This window comes from Myotis yumanensis, unplaced genomic scaffold, assembly GCF_028538775.1.
Source record: "Myotis yumanensis isolate MYYU_CA2020_CCGP unplaced genomic scaffold, mMyoYum1.0.hap1 SCAF_1, whole genome shotgun sequence".
Taxonomy (NCBI): domain Eukaryota; kingdom Metazoa; phylum Chordata; class Mammalia; order Chiroptera; family Vespertilionidae; genus Myotis; species Myotis yumanensis.
Genome location: NW_027223752.1, coordinates 67966139 through 67981645, shown reverse-complemented (window position 1 = coordinate 67981645; position 15507 = coordinate 67966139). Strand labels below are relative to the sequence as shown.

Genomic DNA, 15507 nt, shown 5'->3' with positions numbered 1-15507 from the left:
TTGCATTTTCAAAATTGAGCTATCAGTTATTAAACTGTATATACATTTTTTTGGACATCCTGTATATGATTTCCTCCAAAACAAGGATTCAGTGATTAAATATTCAAACCTCACTGTGCACATATTTTAAAAAGTTAGTTACTCGGCCAGTGTAGCTCAGTGGTTGGTTGTCGACCTATGAACCGTGGTTCAGTTTCTGGTCAGGGCACATGCTTGGGTTGTGGGCTCAATCCCCAGAGTGGGGCATGCAGGATGCAGCCAATCAATGATTCTCTGTCATCATGGATGTTTCTGTCTTTCCCTTCCTCTTCCTTCTTGAAATCAATGAAAAAAATATATATATATTTTAAAAAATATTTTTATTGATTTCAGAGAGGAAGGGAGAGGAAGAAAGAGATAGAAACATAAATGATGAGAGAGAATCATTGATCTACCTCCTACACGCCTCCTACAGGTGATCAAGCCTGCAACCCGGGCATGTGCCCTTGACTGGAATTGAACCCGGGAGCCTTCAGTCTGCAGGCCCACGCTCTATCCGATCAGCCAAACCTGCCAGGGCTGAAAATATATTTTTTAAAAAGTTACTTAGTTTCTAGGTTTTCCATTTGGATAAGATAGTTTCTCTATTGTATATTTGTTCAAATATTTTTGTTCTGATTATTCAGATATTTAAGATTTGTTCTATTGCTTAGCTTATTCATACTGTTTTAGTTTTTTGCATGTATAAGGCCATTAGGGTGAGACTAGGTTTATTTTCAAAGCCATTAAGAGAGTGAAGGAAGTCGTCAAGGGAGACAGTTATGAATGACTAGTTTAAAAAACAGGAAAAGCAGCCCTAGCCAGTTTGGCTCAGTGGCTAGATTGTTGGCCTGCGGACCGAAGGGTCCCGGGTTCGATTCCAGTCAAGGGCACATACCTCAGTTGCAGGCTCCACCCTGGCCCAGACCCTGGTTGGGGCGTGTGCAGGAGGTAACCAATCAATGTGTTTCTCTCACATTGATATTTCTCTCTGTCTTTCTCTCTCTCTTCCACTCTCTCTAAAAATCAATGGATAAATATATCCTCAGTTGAGGATTTAAAACCCCCCAAAAAACACGAAAAGTGAAATTTCCAAAGAAACACAGTGTGAAGGCAGGGCCATCAGAGAGAAGATAGATAAAATTTGGGGTGGAACGGGGGTGGTAACTGAGGAAGAGAAAAGGAAGGGCCAAGACAGGTAGAGGGAAAGTAATATATCTATTGTGTACCCTGAATAAAGGAGATTTAAAGGCCTGTAAAAGAATGATAAATTAATGAAATTCATCTATTTTTAGGGTAAGATTGCCCCCTACTGACTCTTCATTCTGATTAATACATTCCTAATGCACTTCAGGAGGCCTGCAGTGCTCAAATCTGGATAAGAACGGGGCTGAAAATCACTGAGCATGTGTGGGTGCTGCTCACTCCTGGGTCGGCTTGACTTTCATTAGGACTTTGGAAAAGATAGTAAAGGATAGTGAATACTTTGTCAGGGAGTACTAAGCAACAAAAACATATATATAGACTTGAAGGTTCCTGGCCTCTGCTTTGATCATAAAATTTTATAGTATATTCACTCTTAGCAATACTGTGGTTAGGATTGTGGACACTAAAGTCAGACTGCTGGTTTATATTCCTGTTTGATCTGGGGCCTTGGACTTGGTTAAACCCTGTGTACTTCAGTTTCCTGAATTGTAAAGTTGGGGATAAGTGTTTCTGGCTTCATAGAGTTTTGAGGTGTTTTGCTATCCATATAAAAGCCCTTAACAAAATAGTAAAAGCTTAAAAAATGTTGGATGTTATATCACAGTATCTTGAAGTCACATCCACATGGGGGGGAGGTACTTACTGTGTCCCTTTGTGCATGTGTATTTTTTCTCCCAGAGCTTCCACTGCTCAGGACCCGTCATCCTGTAATGTCTGCCTGTTGGACACCTATTCATTTTTTGCAACTCAGTTGTCACTTCTTTATAGTTTTCCAAACCACCTCCCAAAGGTCTTTTTTCTTGTGTCCTCATGGTACTTAATATTACATTTGCCTTAGCATTTAAGATCAAGGGTATTTATTATTCATCTTATGGTTCCATAATGCAGTAGTGCCCACCCAGCCTATTGTTGGTGTATTAATCAAGGTTCTCCAGAGAAACAGAGCTAACAGTGTGTGTGTGTGTGTGTGTGAGAGAGAGAGAGAGAGAGAGATAGAGATAGAGAGAGGTAGAGAGAGAGAGAGATATTGATCAAGCAGTTGGCTCACATGATTGTGGGGGCTGACAATTCCAAAATTTTCAGGACAGCCTGGATCCCCAGGGAAGAGTTCAAAGGCAGTGTGGGGGCAGAATTCCCTCTTCCTCAGGGGACCTCCATCTTTTTCTTTTAAGGCTTTCATTTGTCTTTTTCTTTTAAGGCTTTCATTTGATTGGTCAAGGTCCATCCATATTATGGAGGGTAATCTTTACTGAAAGACTACTGGTTTAAATGTTAGTCTCATCTAAAAAAAATGTCTAGAGTGGTATTTGACCAAATATATGGGTACCATTGTCTAGCCAGGTTGTCACATAAAATTAACCATCACAGTTGAGATCAAATTGAATCTAGTAGGAGAGAGATATACAGATATTAAAAATAGTTAAAATAAAAAAAAAACTAGATTACATAAATAAGGAATATTACAATAAAAAGATCAAATTCCTACAATTAAAAAATGGCTTGGGAGCTTGTAATTCTTGGATAATCTAAGCCATTGCTTCCTTGCCTAATTACATATTCAGATAGACTAAAAAAATAATGATAGCCAGTCCCAGGATCTTGGGAATGAAGTGAGCTTAGAGATAATGAGCATACTGGACTTAAAAAAAAAATAGATGCCACATCTACTGTTAAGATTTACACCTTCTCTTTCAGCTAGGGGCTGTTCAGGCCTCTTAAAAATACTGTAGCTTCAAGAAAGAATTGGGCCGTTTTAGAGCAGGTGCAACGGATGAACACGCAACCCGAGAAAGCATAGGTGGGACAATGCTGCCATCTTGTGGTACTCTCTGCTCCCCAGGTCTACAGACTCTGATACTGACTTAATTAGCTTGATGTAGTTTGGCCTAAGCATTTTCAACTACTATATATAGTTTTTAGGTAAGTCAGGATTTTCTGTATAGTCCGAACTTTTGTTTAAACACTGAGATGTTTGAAAGTGATTTGTGTGGAACGTTTGATAGGTTTAAAATGACATTTTCCTAACTTTTTGTCTTTTAGTTGGGCTTGAGGTTTTTCATTTTTACCTATTTTTTCTTCTCCAATCATGTAATATATCACCACCAACCATGTTCTAAGAAAAATGTTACAGGCCAGAGATTTTGCTGGGTCAAAGGTCCTAGGTGTTGTGTGATTTTATTCACCTGACCCTGTGGAGACATTAGGTCTTAGCTGATAAGGTATAGGTTGGGCACCAGGCCCAAGAGAAGCCAACACCTGGTCTAATTGGTGAAAAATTAGCCTGGCAGTAAAACTGCCTAGATGAAGACCATAGGGAATCTCATTGGCTTAGTTACCTACTGTCTTGGGAGTATGTATTAGAATACTCAGATCAGCCGGCATGGCTCAGTGGTTGAGCATTGACCTATGAACGGAAGGTCACAGTTCAATTCCCTGTCTGGGCACATGCCCAGGTTGTGGGCTTGATCTCCATTGTGGGGTGTGCAGGAAGCAGGCGATCAATGATTCTCTCTCATCATTGATGTTTCTATCTCTCTCCCCCTCTCCCTTCCTCTCTGAAATCAATAAAATAAATAAAGGAGATGTGAGAAGACACACTACCCTTCCATCTCCCTTCCCCCATTTATGAGATAACCTTAACAAATCTCTATTTATTGTAAATACAAGCATCTAACATTATTATTGTTTTCTAGGCTCCTCTAGCATTTTCTGTTTTTCTTTTCTTTTTTAAAAATCTTCATCTGAGGATATTTTTCCATTGCTTTTTAGAGAGAGGGAAAGACAGAGAGAAATATCGATGTGAGAGAAACACATCGATTGGTTGCCTCCTGCACATGCCCTGACCAGGCCCGGGCTGGAAAGGAGCCTGAAATCGAGGTACATGCCCTCTACCCAATCAAACCCAGGACTCTTTGGTCTGCAGGCTGATGCTCTATCCCCTGAACCAAATCAGCTAGGGCTGTTCTGTTTTTCAAAGTTTTTTAAAATAAGGTATTTAAAAAATTTTTAAATATATTTTTATTGATTTCAGAGAGGATGGGAGAGGGTGAGAGAAAGAAACATCAATGATGAGAGAGAATCACTGAGTGGCTGCCTCCTGCACGCCCCCTACTGGGGATTCAGCCTCCAACCGGGGCATGTGCCCTGACTGGGAATCAAACCATGACCTCCTGGTTCATAGGTTGATGCTCAGCCACTGAGCCACACTGGCCAGGCTCAAAGTGTTTTAATATGCATTACCTAAATTAATAATAAGGATGCTACTTAGGAGTTCATTTCTATACCTGCTAATCCAGGAATTCAAAGAAGGAAATAGCAGTGACCAGCACCCAGGTGCAGTCCTCCTGTCAACCACATACCTGTTCTCATTGGTTGCTGGGTTTTCCCCCTTGTTTCATCTAATTGCTTAGAGTATTTTCATCTCTGGCAGGATTTCTAATCTCAGATCTACTTCTAGCTCATCCCCAAGCCTAAGATTCAGAACCCCAGGTGTGCTGAGCATCTGTTTCATGCTAGCTGCTGTACATAGGTTATCCTGTAACAGCAGCCGTGGGAGGTTATCACCATAACACCGTAGTCTCATACCATTTTACCGGTGAGTGCATTTACAGCTGAGGACATGTTAAGTCTGAGTAACTTCCCAGACCATACAATTCAGGTGGTGGAGCTAGGATTTTACTGTGGAAAAAACCCAAAGTACCACCTTCCTAGAGAATTTTCTTAGGCTGGAGATACTAGGAACAGAGATAGAAATAGACCTCAGGAGCTTTACTTTGAATATTTTGTTAAAACTATACCAATGATAGGGAGCTATATGGATAGACCACTTCATTTCTTACCTGATAATATTGGAAGAACAGAAGTGGAAGGAGACATGAGTGTCCAGTTAGGAGAGAGCCTAATGGGAAGAGTGCCCAGAACTCTTGACTTTCCTGCACTGACAGGGAAGTTCCACGCCTCTCTGGTAGAAGGAAGCCACAGTGAGGCTGGACTGAGTGAGATCGGCTCAGGATTCTTCCGTTGAGATGATGCTGACGCTGGAGTAGACAGGAGAGAGGCCAAGCTGCTGGGAGAATGGGCAACTCCAGAATGGCCGGGACATTCCTGTTACAGCTGCTCTGAGACATTTCACCACCACCGTAAGCACCGAAGAAAGCGATCTTCAATAGTGCCATGCTGGGCCTGCAATTTTGGGTCTTCAGTTTATCACTCAGCTCTGTCTCTCTCACACCTCTATGGCTTTGTGGGGAAATGCACAGTAGGATTAAAAGCCAGGAGGGCTTCTGCTCAGTTTTTCCTGGAGGGCTCTAAGCAGTTCAGTTTCCCTCAGGGTAGACATGCTGACAGGAGGTGATCCCTAAGGCTCTTCCAGCACCAACATTCTGAGACACCTTCTATCCCATGGGTCTCCAGGAGTGTTGCTCATGGATTGCTGTTTTCACTCATAATGGCTCCAGTCCATCTGCTTGATGCACTGACAGCATCCAGGCAGTGCACTCATCTCAGATGAGATGTTTCTGACCGTAACTACCTCGTAATCTGGGCCTCAGATGGGTTTACTCTCTGCGAATGGGGGAGCAGGGAAGAGGTTGCTTCTGAAGGAGGGCAGATGCTCCTTTCCTGTCTGGATTGAAAGTGTAATGGCAAGGAGAGAGGAGGCGAGGCCCACATGAGTCACCTTGCCCCTCTGCAGGCCACCCTGAAGCCCGCTTATTCTGACTCACCCGCTTCTAGCCAGGAGTGTTGGTGTCCTGAGAGGCAGCTTGTGCCACCTGGCAGGTCAGACCGGTTATTAAAGATGCAGACTGGGATCTAAAGCAGGCTGGGTCACCGCACCCTCATCTTTGTTCTGGGCTCCAGTCATAGCCGTGAGAGTGTGTCTCACACACCTCTAACTACAGGACTGGAACCGACGAGGGGCTCAGCGGGGATGCTCTGAGGTCTGTGCATTTGCACTGAGACACGCTTTCTACATGCTGCTCCTAGCCAGGGGCCCACTCCTGGGAGACATGGGACTTCTCCGATGGGCCACTTTGGCTCAGGGACTGCCCATTGTCTTCACGGAAGCTCTGCTCTGCAGTTTAGGATGCTTCCCTCCAACCTTCTTTCTCCTCTTCACTCCAGTGACAATACAGGAAGGAATAAAGAGGCGGAGGGACGTGGGCATGCTGGAAAGGCTCTATTACTAATATGTAAGGCCAAAAGGCCCACCACAGATATGTGCCATGAGGGCACACAGGACACGCCATTCACCAAGCCATCCAAATGTGCCGGTGAGAGGGGCACCAACGTCACTAGGGACAGGGATGATAGAAGGAGAGGCGTTTACAAATTGAACTTGTTAGCATTTGTGGGGATGATAGAGGGCAGGACTTTACCAATAAGTTGTGGATGATGGTTAATGGTGTCAGTTTTGCACCTAGGGTCAAAATAGGTAGACAGCTATTGATGGGTATGCTCCTTAGCATCCAAAACGAACGAGCAAACTTTTTAGGTAAAGGGCTAAATAGAAATTTTTATTTATTTAAATGCTTGAACTGACTTTATTATAGCATCATGAAAAACAGAAGACATTATACCTACAGAGAAAGACTGGACAAATCAGAAGGTCCTCTTGGACTTGTTCACTTCCTGGCACTGTCTACTGATACTCAGAACATGCTCGGATACTTCCTCATGAACCTCCTGACCACTTAATCTTACACTTCGACCTGGACATCATCTTTGGTACCTAGAGGCAAGGTGGTTTCTCTGCTCTCACAAGTCACAAAATCAGCCATTCTTCTACATGTCTCAGATAGGCCAGATGATTCTAAAGTCTAGATGTTTTCTGCCTACCTAACCTCATCAGGCTCAATCCTTTGACCAATTGCAAAATGAAAAGTCCAGGGAAAAGCTAAAGAAGAGTTAGCTGGCTAGATGGAAACATTTCAGAGGCCTTGATAGTAAATAAAATGGCCTGTTTCTCACTTTTCATAGGGTTTATTTTCCATCCACTGTAGTGCATGCATCTTACTGAGACCTGTAGCATACTGGCCCCCTCTTGCTCGTCCTGTCCATATGGAACTTCTTTCTCTTCAGTATCTAGTTTAACAGTTGCCTGAACATTAGATAACAACAATAACTATAGTACTGTAGTTACCAGTACTTTAGTAATTACCATTTATTACCTACCATTGACCTGAGTACTTATTCGATGCCAGGTATAGTACCAATCACTTTAGCTGTGTTAACTCATTTAATTTTCATAAGGATCCTGTGAGGTAGGTACTTACAAAAATACCCATTTTACTGATGCAGTTAACTGAGGCCTTTCTCTTTGAGAGAGATGGTGTACAACGCAAACATAACCTTTGGTCTTCATAGTCCCACATATACTCTGAGCTACTATAGCCCAAAAGATACAGTGTTTATTCTTCCAGCATATCCTTGAGGTAGGAGGACAAATTTTATCTCTTTTATAGATGAGGAAATTTAGGCAAAAAGAATTTCGCAAAATCGTGTTTGAGACAAAGTTTCTGAAAAAGATGATTCCAGATTCAGTATTTTTCCTTCTTCCTAGGAGCCCCCTCTGGATAGAGAGTCTGCCTGCCATGCCCTTGCTTTTCAGCACTCTTTAATATATATACTAGTATACTGTATTTAACAGAGCTCTTTGTTACCCTCGGACTGAGGATTTTCACTATTGTGCTACCTTGCTTATGTATGTAAAAAACAATATATGTAGTAAGTTCTTATATTTATGTAGCCTACAGTAGACATCTTTTTGTTTTGCCTGCCTAGTATTCAACCCTTTTCCCCATTTGGGGGGAATACCCATCACAAGCGTCCTGGTGGAAGTCAGAGGGACCAAGTATGCTCTCTCCCTGTTCTGACAGCTGTGATGCTGGTCTTTGGCATAGATTTGGTCAGTGGACACTCCCGCCGAGGACCTGATTCTCAGTCCGTTTATATTTGTGTCACTCCTCCTAGAGTCATTTGTGAAGGCAATGGGAGTATTCTGAGGGTGGCCAGAATACTAAAAGATGGTGTGTAATTTCTGCTTTTTGATGCTGCAGAGCTGTCCTGATTTCTTTCCACTTTCCCTGCCATCATTACTCCATCATTATGATAGTTCTATGAACCCCTGAGATCCTTTAATATCTCTCTTCTATGTAAGTTATCCAGAGCTGGTTTATTGCTTGCAACCAAGAATCCTGATTGAGATAGAGTCTTTATAGTTTGTGATGCACCTCTCTATACATTACTGCTCCTGGTCTTAAAAACCACTTGATCTTCTATGTAACAAATGAGGAAACTCTAGCTGCTCTGTATAGCCTGACAGCAACTTTTGTTATTTGATGTGGAGGATGGCTGTGAGGAAAACAGCACATTTGGGAGGTATGGGGACTGTCTTGAAAAAACCTGGCATAATACACGATCACTGTACTCTCTCTGCCCACCCCTTCTGAGGTTCTGAGACCTCTGCGTGGTCTGGCAGGATGAACTCTATGTGGAAGCTGGTGTCACCTTGGCTGGGCTGCTTTCTGAGCTAGGGAGGGATTTGATGGGGCGGGGATGGGGGGAGCGGGAAGGAGGGGTGAGCTACTTTACCTACTTACTCACCCAGGGAAGATTTGCTGCAGGGAAGGAATGAGGTTGGGGCTTGCTGATTCGGCAAAACAGAGGGTACTATTCAAAGTTGTGTGCCCGCCCTGGCTGGTGTGGCTCAGTTGGTTGGGCATTGTCCTGTGCACTGAAGGGTTGCCCGTTCAGTTCCCCGGCTTGATCCCCAGGAGGCAGCAGATTGATGTTTCTCTCTCACATTGGTGTCTCTCTCTCTCCCTTTTCCTTCCTCTCTCTCTAAAATCAATATTAAAAAGTTTTAAAAGCCCTAGCTGGTTTGGCTCCATGGATAGAGTGTTGTTGACCTGCAGACTGAAGGGCCCTGGGTTCGATTTGGTCAACGGCACATGCCCGGGTTGTGGGCTCCATCCCCAGTAGGGGGCGTGCAGGAGGCAGCTAATCAATGATTCTTTCTCATCATTGATGTTTGTAACTCTCTTGCCCTCTCCCTTCCCCTCCGAAATCAATAAAAACATATTTTTAAAAAATCTTAAAAAAATAAAGTTGCATGCCTACAAGAACAGCCTCTTTATCATGCTCTTCCTTCTGGCCTGCCCTTCCTGTTCTTCAAAGGGTTCCTTTCTCTGTTCCATTCCCTATTCTCTCCCAGTTCCTGTTGCCAGTCCTTCCTGCTCACTAGCCTGCGTGTCTTCCCAGAGCCCTGGTAGTTTGCTCTTCTTTCTTTAGGATGTTGTTAAAATGGGGTGTGTTGCTCTTAGCACCAGCTCCTCCTATCACTTCCTCTTCCCACTCTTAATGATGCTTCTCCTAGTTCCCCATCTCCTCAAGCACACGTTTGCAACACTGCAAGCCCCACATGGGTAGGGACCAAGTCTGAGTTTGTTAGCAGTGTATGACCAGGCAGCAGGCACAGGGCTTGCTTGATACATAGCAGGTGGGGTTAGATGAAAGAACACTGCATGAGTGAGTGAGTAAACTCTCAGCCTCCTGCCTGCCTGCCTGATGTAGCAGTCCTTGGAGGGGAGAAGAAGGGGTCTTCGGTGAGGTATTAGAGTGAATACATGTAGAGCCCCCCGCATGTGAGATCTGCTCAGGACACTTTTCTTAACTGAACCTGATTCCACACCCACCAACCTCAAACCATCCGGCAAGCAGCATATCTCTCCGATTCTCTGCTGCCTGCAGTCTTCCCATGTAAACCAGGGCTTCTTAACTGGGATGGGGAGGGTTGTATGACTGGGATGTGAAGTGGGGCATTTCTGTTTGTCAAGATGATTGAAACATAATCTATTGGCATTTAGAGGGTAGGGGTCAGGCCACATTCTGACCTGTGTGGACAGTGTCATACAACAATCGTCATGAGTCCTGCATGATTCCTGGTGTCCCCACCTTTTGCCATAACATTCAAGTATGAAAAAAATATAATTTTTGTAAAATAAATTGGATTCTAGCTGAGATAATTACAAATATGCATAGGGTGGAATTTCCAGGAATTCATCTATTGGAAAAACTGAAAGAAGATTGTACTCATTTTGTTCAGAGCTACTTTTTTTCCTATCATAATTATATATATACTAGAGGCCCGGTGCACAAAAATTTGTGCACTCGGGGGAAAAGGGGGGGTCCCTCAGCCCGGCCTGTGCCCTCTCGCAGTCTGGGACCCCTCGGGAGATAACGACCTGCTGGCTTAGTCCTGCTCCCGGGTGGCAGAGGGCAGGCCCAATCCCTAGGTGCAGCCCCTGGTTGGGCTCAGAGCAGGGCCAATTGGGGAGTTGGGGCGCCGCCCCCTGTCATGCCCAGAGCAGGGCGGATGGGGAGGTTGTGATGCCACCCCTAGTCACGCTCAGGGTAGGGCCGATTGGGGGGTTGGGGCACCGCCCTCTGTCACACTCAAGGCAGGGTTGATAGGGAAGTTGCGGCGCCACCCCCTGCCACGCACAGAGCAGGGCCGATCAGGGGGTTGGGGCGCTGCCCCCTGCCATGCACAGAGCAGGGCCGATCAGGGGGTTGGGGCGCTGCCCCCTGCCATGCACAGAGCAGGGACCATCGGGGCTTGGGGCTCCGTACTCTGTCACACACAGAGCAGGGCCCATCAGGGGTTTGGGGAGCTCCCCCTTGTCATGCACAGAGCAGGGTCAATCAGGGGTTTTGGGAGCTCCCCCCTGTCATGCACAGAGCAGGGCTGATCAGGGGGTTGGGGAGCTGCCCCCTGTCACACACTGAGCAGGGCCAATCAGGGGGTTGAGGAGCTCCTCCCTGTCACGCACAGAGTAGGGCCAATAGGGGAGCTGGGGCACCGCCCCCTGTCACATACAGAGCAGGGCCCGTGGGAGGGGGGGTAGTTGAGGCGCCACACCCTGTCACACTCAGGGCAGGGCCGATGGGGAGGTATGGCTCTACCCCATCTCACATAGAGCAGGGCCCGTGGGGGGGTTGGGGCGCCGCCACTGTCACACACAGAGCCGCAGGGCTGATCAGGGGGTTGGGGCGCTGCCCCCTGTCACACACAGAGCCGCAGGGCAATCGGGGTTGGGGCGCTGCCCTCTATCACCCACAGAGCCGCAGGGCTGATCAGGGGGTTGGGGCGCCACCCCCTGTCACACACAGAGCCGCAGGGCAATCAGGGCGTTTGGGCGTTGCCCCTTGTCACGCTGATCCCGGTGCCGGGAAGCCTCGAGGCTCCGCTGATCCTGCCCAGCAGGGTCACAGATCTGGGTCCCAGACCGCAGACAGCCTTGCCTGCTGCCGCCTGCCTTCAGTATGCAAATTAGCCGCCATCTTGTTGCTTCAGGGTGGGGGTCCCCCACTGGGGTGCCTGGCCAGTCTGGGTGAGAGGCTGAGGGCCGTTTTCAGGCTGGCGGGCCACTGAAGCTCCAAACCTCTCCTTTTTTTCTTTTTTTTTTATTCTGGCATTTATTTACCTTCTATGGCTGTCACTGGAGCTGAGAGCCGGCTTTCTCTCTGAGGCTCTGCTGAAAGCAGGTTTATGGCCTTTGTTTTCTGTATTCGAAACAATGTTGCGACTCCAGCTCTGAGATCCGGGCTGACTGACAGGAGCTTTCTGGAGTTTTGTTTATCTTCTATAAATGTTACTATGTTTCCAACTGAAGCTCAGAGGCCGGCGGGGAACGTTGGAGTCCACAGCAAGCAAGCCTCCTGTTAGCTTCCAGCTGCCTGGCTGCCTGCCGCCATCTTGGCTGACAGTTAATTTGCATAAGGATACGCTGATTAGCCAATGGGAAGGGTAGCGGTCGTACGCCAATTACCATGTTTCTCTTTTATTAGTGTAGATATATATATATATATATATATATATATATATATATATATAGCTATTTTATTAAAATATCTTTTAAATTAAATTTATTATGGTGACACTGGTTAATAAAATTATGTAGGTTTCGAGTGTGCAGTTCTATGCTACCTCATCTGTGTACTGCATTCAGTGTTTACCACCCAAAGTCAAATCTCCTGTCACCATGTATTGATCCCCTTTATCCTTTTCTATTCCCTACCCCCCTTTCCTCTGGTAGCCACTATACTGTTGTCTTTGTCTATGAGTTTTCCTATTTTGTTTGTTCATTTATTGCTTTCAGTTTTATATCCCACATATGAGTGAAATCATATGATTCTTGACTTTTTCTGTCTGACTCACTTTGCTTAGCACGATATTCTCAGGATCCATCCATGTTATCGCAAATGGCAGTGTTTCATCTTTTCTTATGGTTGAATAGTATAAATGTACCATATCTTTATCCAGTCATCTATCGAAGGACACTCTGGTTGTTTCCATGTCTTGGCCATATATCTTTGTGAATAAATGTTTTCAAATTTTTCAGGTAGATACCCAGCAGAGGATTTGCTGGGTCATATGGTAACTCTATTCTTAAATTTTTTTTAGGAGCCTGCACACTGTTTTCCATAGTGGCTGTGCCAGCCCACATTCCCACCAGCAGTGAAGGAGGGTTCCCTTTTCTTTTCAGAGCTTCTTTACCAGAGTTGGTCCCCGTTTCAGAAAATCATGTAATAGAAGCAGTCCTGCAGGTGGAACTGAGTTGCCAATAAAAGTCTACAGTCTCCACTTGTAGCTATAGTGTTCATAGTGCTTTTATCATAGATGCAGTTCGTCCCATTGATTGAAGATAGAAAACGTTGATTGTAACAAAATTTTTAAAAAAGTAATTATTCAGAAGTCACAAAACAAAATGTAAAAGAACTAATAATACTTTCAGGGGCTTTTCAGGGGGAAAGTTTTTAACATCCGAAGTTGCAGTAAACTTGTGGGGCACCCTGTATTTATTATTAAAAGGGGCTGTTTGGCCAGTTTGGCTCAGTGGTTGAGTGTGAGCCTATGAACCAGGAGGTCAGGTTCAATTCTTGGTCAGGGCACATGACCGGGTTGCTGGCTCCATCCCCAGTAGAGGGCGTGCAGGAGGCAGCCAATGGATGATTCTCTCTCCTGATGTTTCTATTCTCTCTATCCCTCTCCCTTCCTCACTCTAAAAAAATAAGTAAAAATATATCTTAGGGGGACAAAGGAGGGGGGGCGTTAGGTCTGATATTGTGAGAACCACTTACACTGCACCCACCTGGAAAGGGCATTTGCAAGCCCAGCATGAAAGTAGGGCGCAACGCGGCGCAGAGGGCGGTGGCTGAAGCACGCTGACCCCTGCGCTTACCGAGGCAAATGCGCCACGGGGCTGCGCAGAGCCTCCAACATCCAAAGCGTAAAATTAGGGGAACTGCGGTCGCCCTGAGCAGACGCGGGAACCAGGTGGGAAGCCAGACGCACCTGAGGACCCGACACAAACCAGCAGGGCCTCTACCACAGCCCCACCTCCACCTTTGCCCTCTCGGTAGCAGTACCCGGGCACCGGCAGGCGGGCGAGGTGGGGTGGGGGTTAGCAACAGGTGGCCTCCTTGCCCTCCGCCGTCGCGCTTGGGGTGCCGGGCCGCCTTCCAGGACGTGCGGGGAGTGGAGGCGAGTTTGCCCCGAGGGCGGTCCCCGAGCCCCTGGACCCGGGAGTCTGGGCTCCGTCCTCTGTGCGCTCACAAAGCCCCGTGCCGGCTGCACTTGGCCTCGGTGCCCTGGCGCCGCCCCGGGCGGGGCAGCGGCGGGACCTTTCCTGGGGGGAGCCTCGTTCTCCCCGCCTTCAGCCTCCGCCCCGGGGTCGGGCGGGGCCCCAGCCTATGCCACGAGCCCGGGCAGGGAGCCGCGGCTATTGCTGCGCCAACACCGTACACTGTGGCCCGAGGCTCCGCTCGCCGCTGGGTAAGAGGCATCCGGAGGCCGATCTCCGGCCCCGGGCCAGGGGCGGGGGGCCCGGCGGGACAGAAAGCACCCCCGAGGCTGGTTGCAGGCCGGTTCTGCTCTCGCGGCTGGGGCTTCGCTTCACACTTTTCTTCCCCACCCCGTACCGGCAGCTCTTTGCTGCCCCGTCGGGAACCCAGGTCCTGGGACTGAGCTTCCTTCTAGGACTGCGGGGCCTGGGGGGCGCGGAGGGTTGAGCTGCTCGGGGCGGGTAAAAACCGCAGGATCCCCCCTGCGTGTGTGGGAGGTGCTGGCACCCCGGCTTGTTGACTGTGTCACTCAGCACCGGCCGGCACGGGGGGTGCACGGCCTCCGGGTCAGAGGCTGACGTCAGCCCGCCTGCCCACAGCAGGGACACACTTAGCCACCGACGCAGCGCGTGGGACAGGTGGGTGCTCCGGTCGGCTGCCCTGCGACTGGCAGAGAGCGGAGCGTGTAGGGCACGTGCGGAACTGAGTGGGCGGAAAGGAGGCAGAAAGGAATTTCGGGTTCTTTTCTCTCTGGTTTACGTTTCTCTTTTAATTCTAAAAATTCCCAACCTAGCCTCTTGCTCAAAGGCACAGTGAGCAGAGACTCTGGATTGGTGTGGGCTGCCCATTGCTATCATGGAGGGTTCTGACCCATTTTTGTGCCATGTACCCCTTTGGCAGGTGTGGGAAGACTAAGGACCCCTTCTCAGAACAATACTTTTAAAGGCATGAAGTAAAAGGCGCAGTATTGTAAAGGAAACCAGTTTCAAAACATTTGTCAAATATTAAAATGATTTATTATGTAGTAATATATATGCCTTTACAAATAATTCATTAAATAAGATCTATCAGTGGATCTAATAGCTACCATACTTTTGAAGTAGTAATGAGCATAAACAATATTTCAAGATATAGACGACACCTGTAATAAAAGAAAATATCTATGATTTCTATTGGAGACGGTCATAGGTACAGCTAATAATTGCTGTGGTTTGTTGTGTAGGGTGTCCCCCAAAATGTATATACTAATATACACTTTGAATAATTATAAAGGCATTTCATTTTCAAAATTGAGCTACCAGATGTTAAAGTGTACATATATATTTTTTGGAGACACTATATATATTGAAGTAAGTGTTAACTTTCAGTTGGAGATTAGTGAAAAATAAAGATTCCCTGATAGGGGAAAGGGCACTGCCCCGGAGTTAGGTGACATGGGTTCTGGTCTGGATACTTCCATTGACTAGCAGTCTGACCTTGGCTTTTTAAAAAATATATATTTTATTAATTTTTTTACAGAGAGGAAGGGAGAGGGATAGAGAGGTAGAAACATTGATAAGAGAGAAACATCGATCAGCTGTGTCTTGCACACCTCCTACTGGGGATGTGCCTGCAACCCAGGTACATGCCCTTAACAAACCTGAGTCCTTTCAATCC

The 15507-nt window shown here is 46.6% G+C and overlaps 1 protein-coding gene across 1 annotated transcript in view; it reads left to right on the top strand.

Annotated features, from left to right (window-relative positions):
- Positions 1-13979: 13979 nt before the first annotated feature.
- Positions 13980-15507, top strand: part of SQOR (sulfide quinone oxidoreductase) — a 40641-nt gene continuing 39113 nt past the window's right edge. Inside the window, exon 1 of the mRNA XM_070423493.1 lies at positions 13980-14062. The gene's annotated coding sequence lies outside the window, so the exon portion shown is untranslated. The remainder of the gene's footprint in view (positions 14063-15507) is intronic.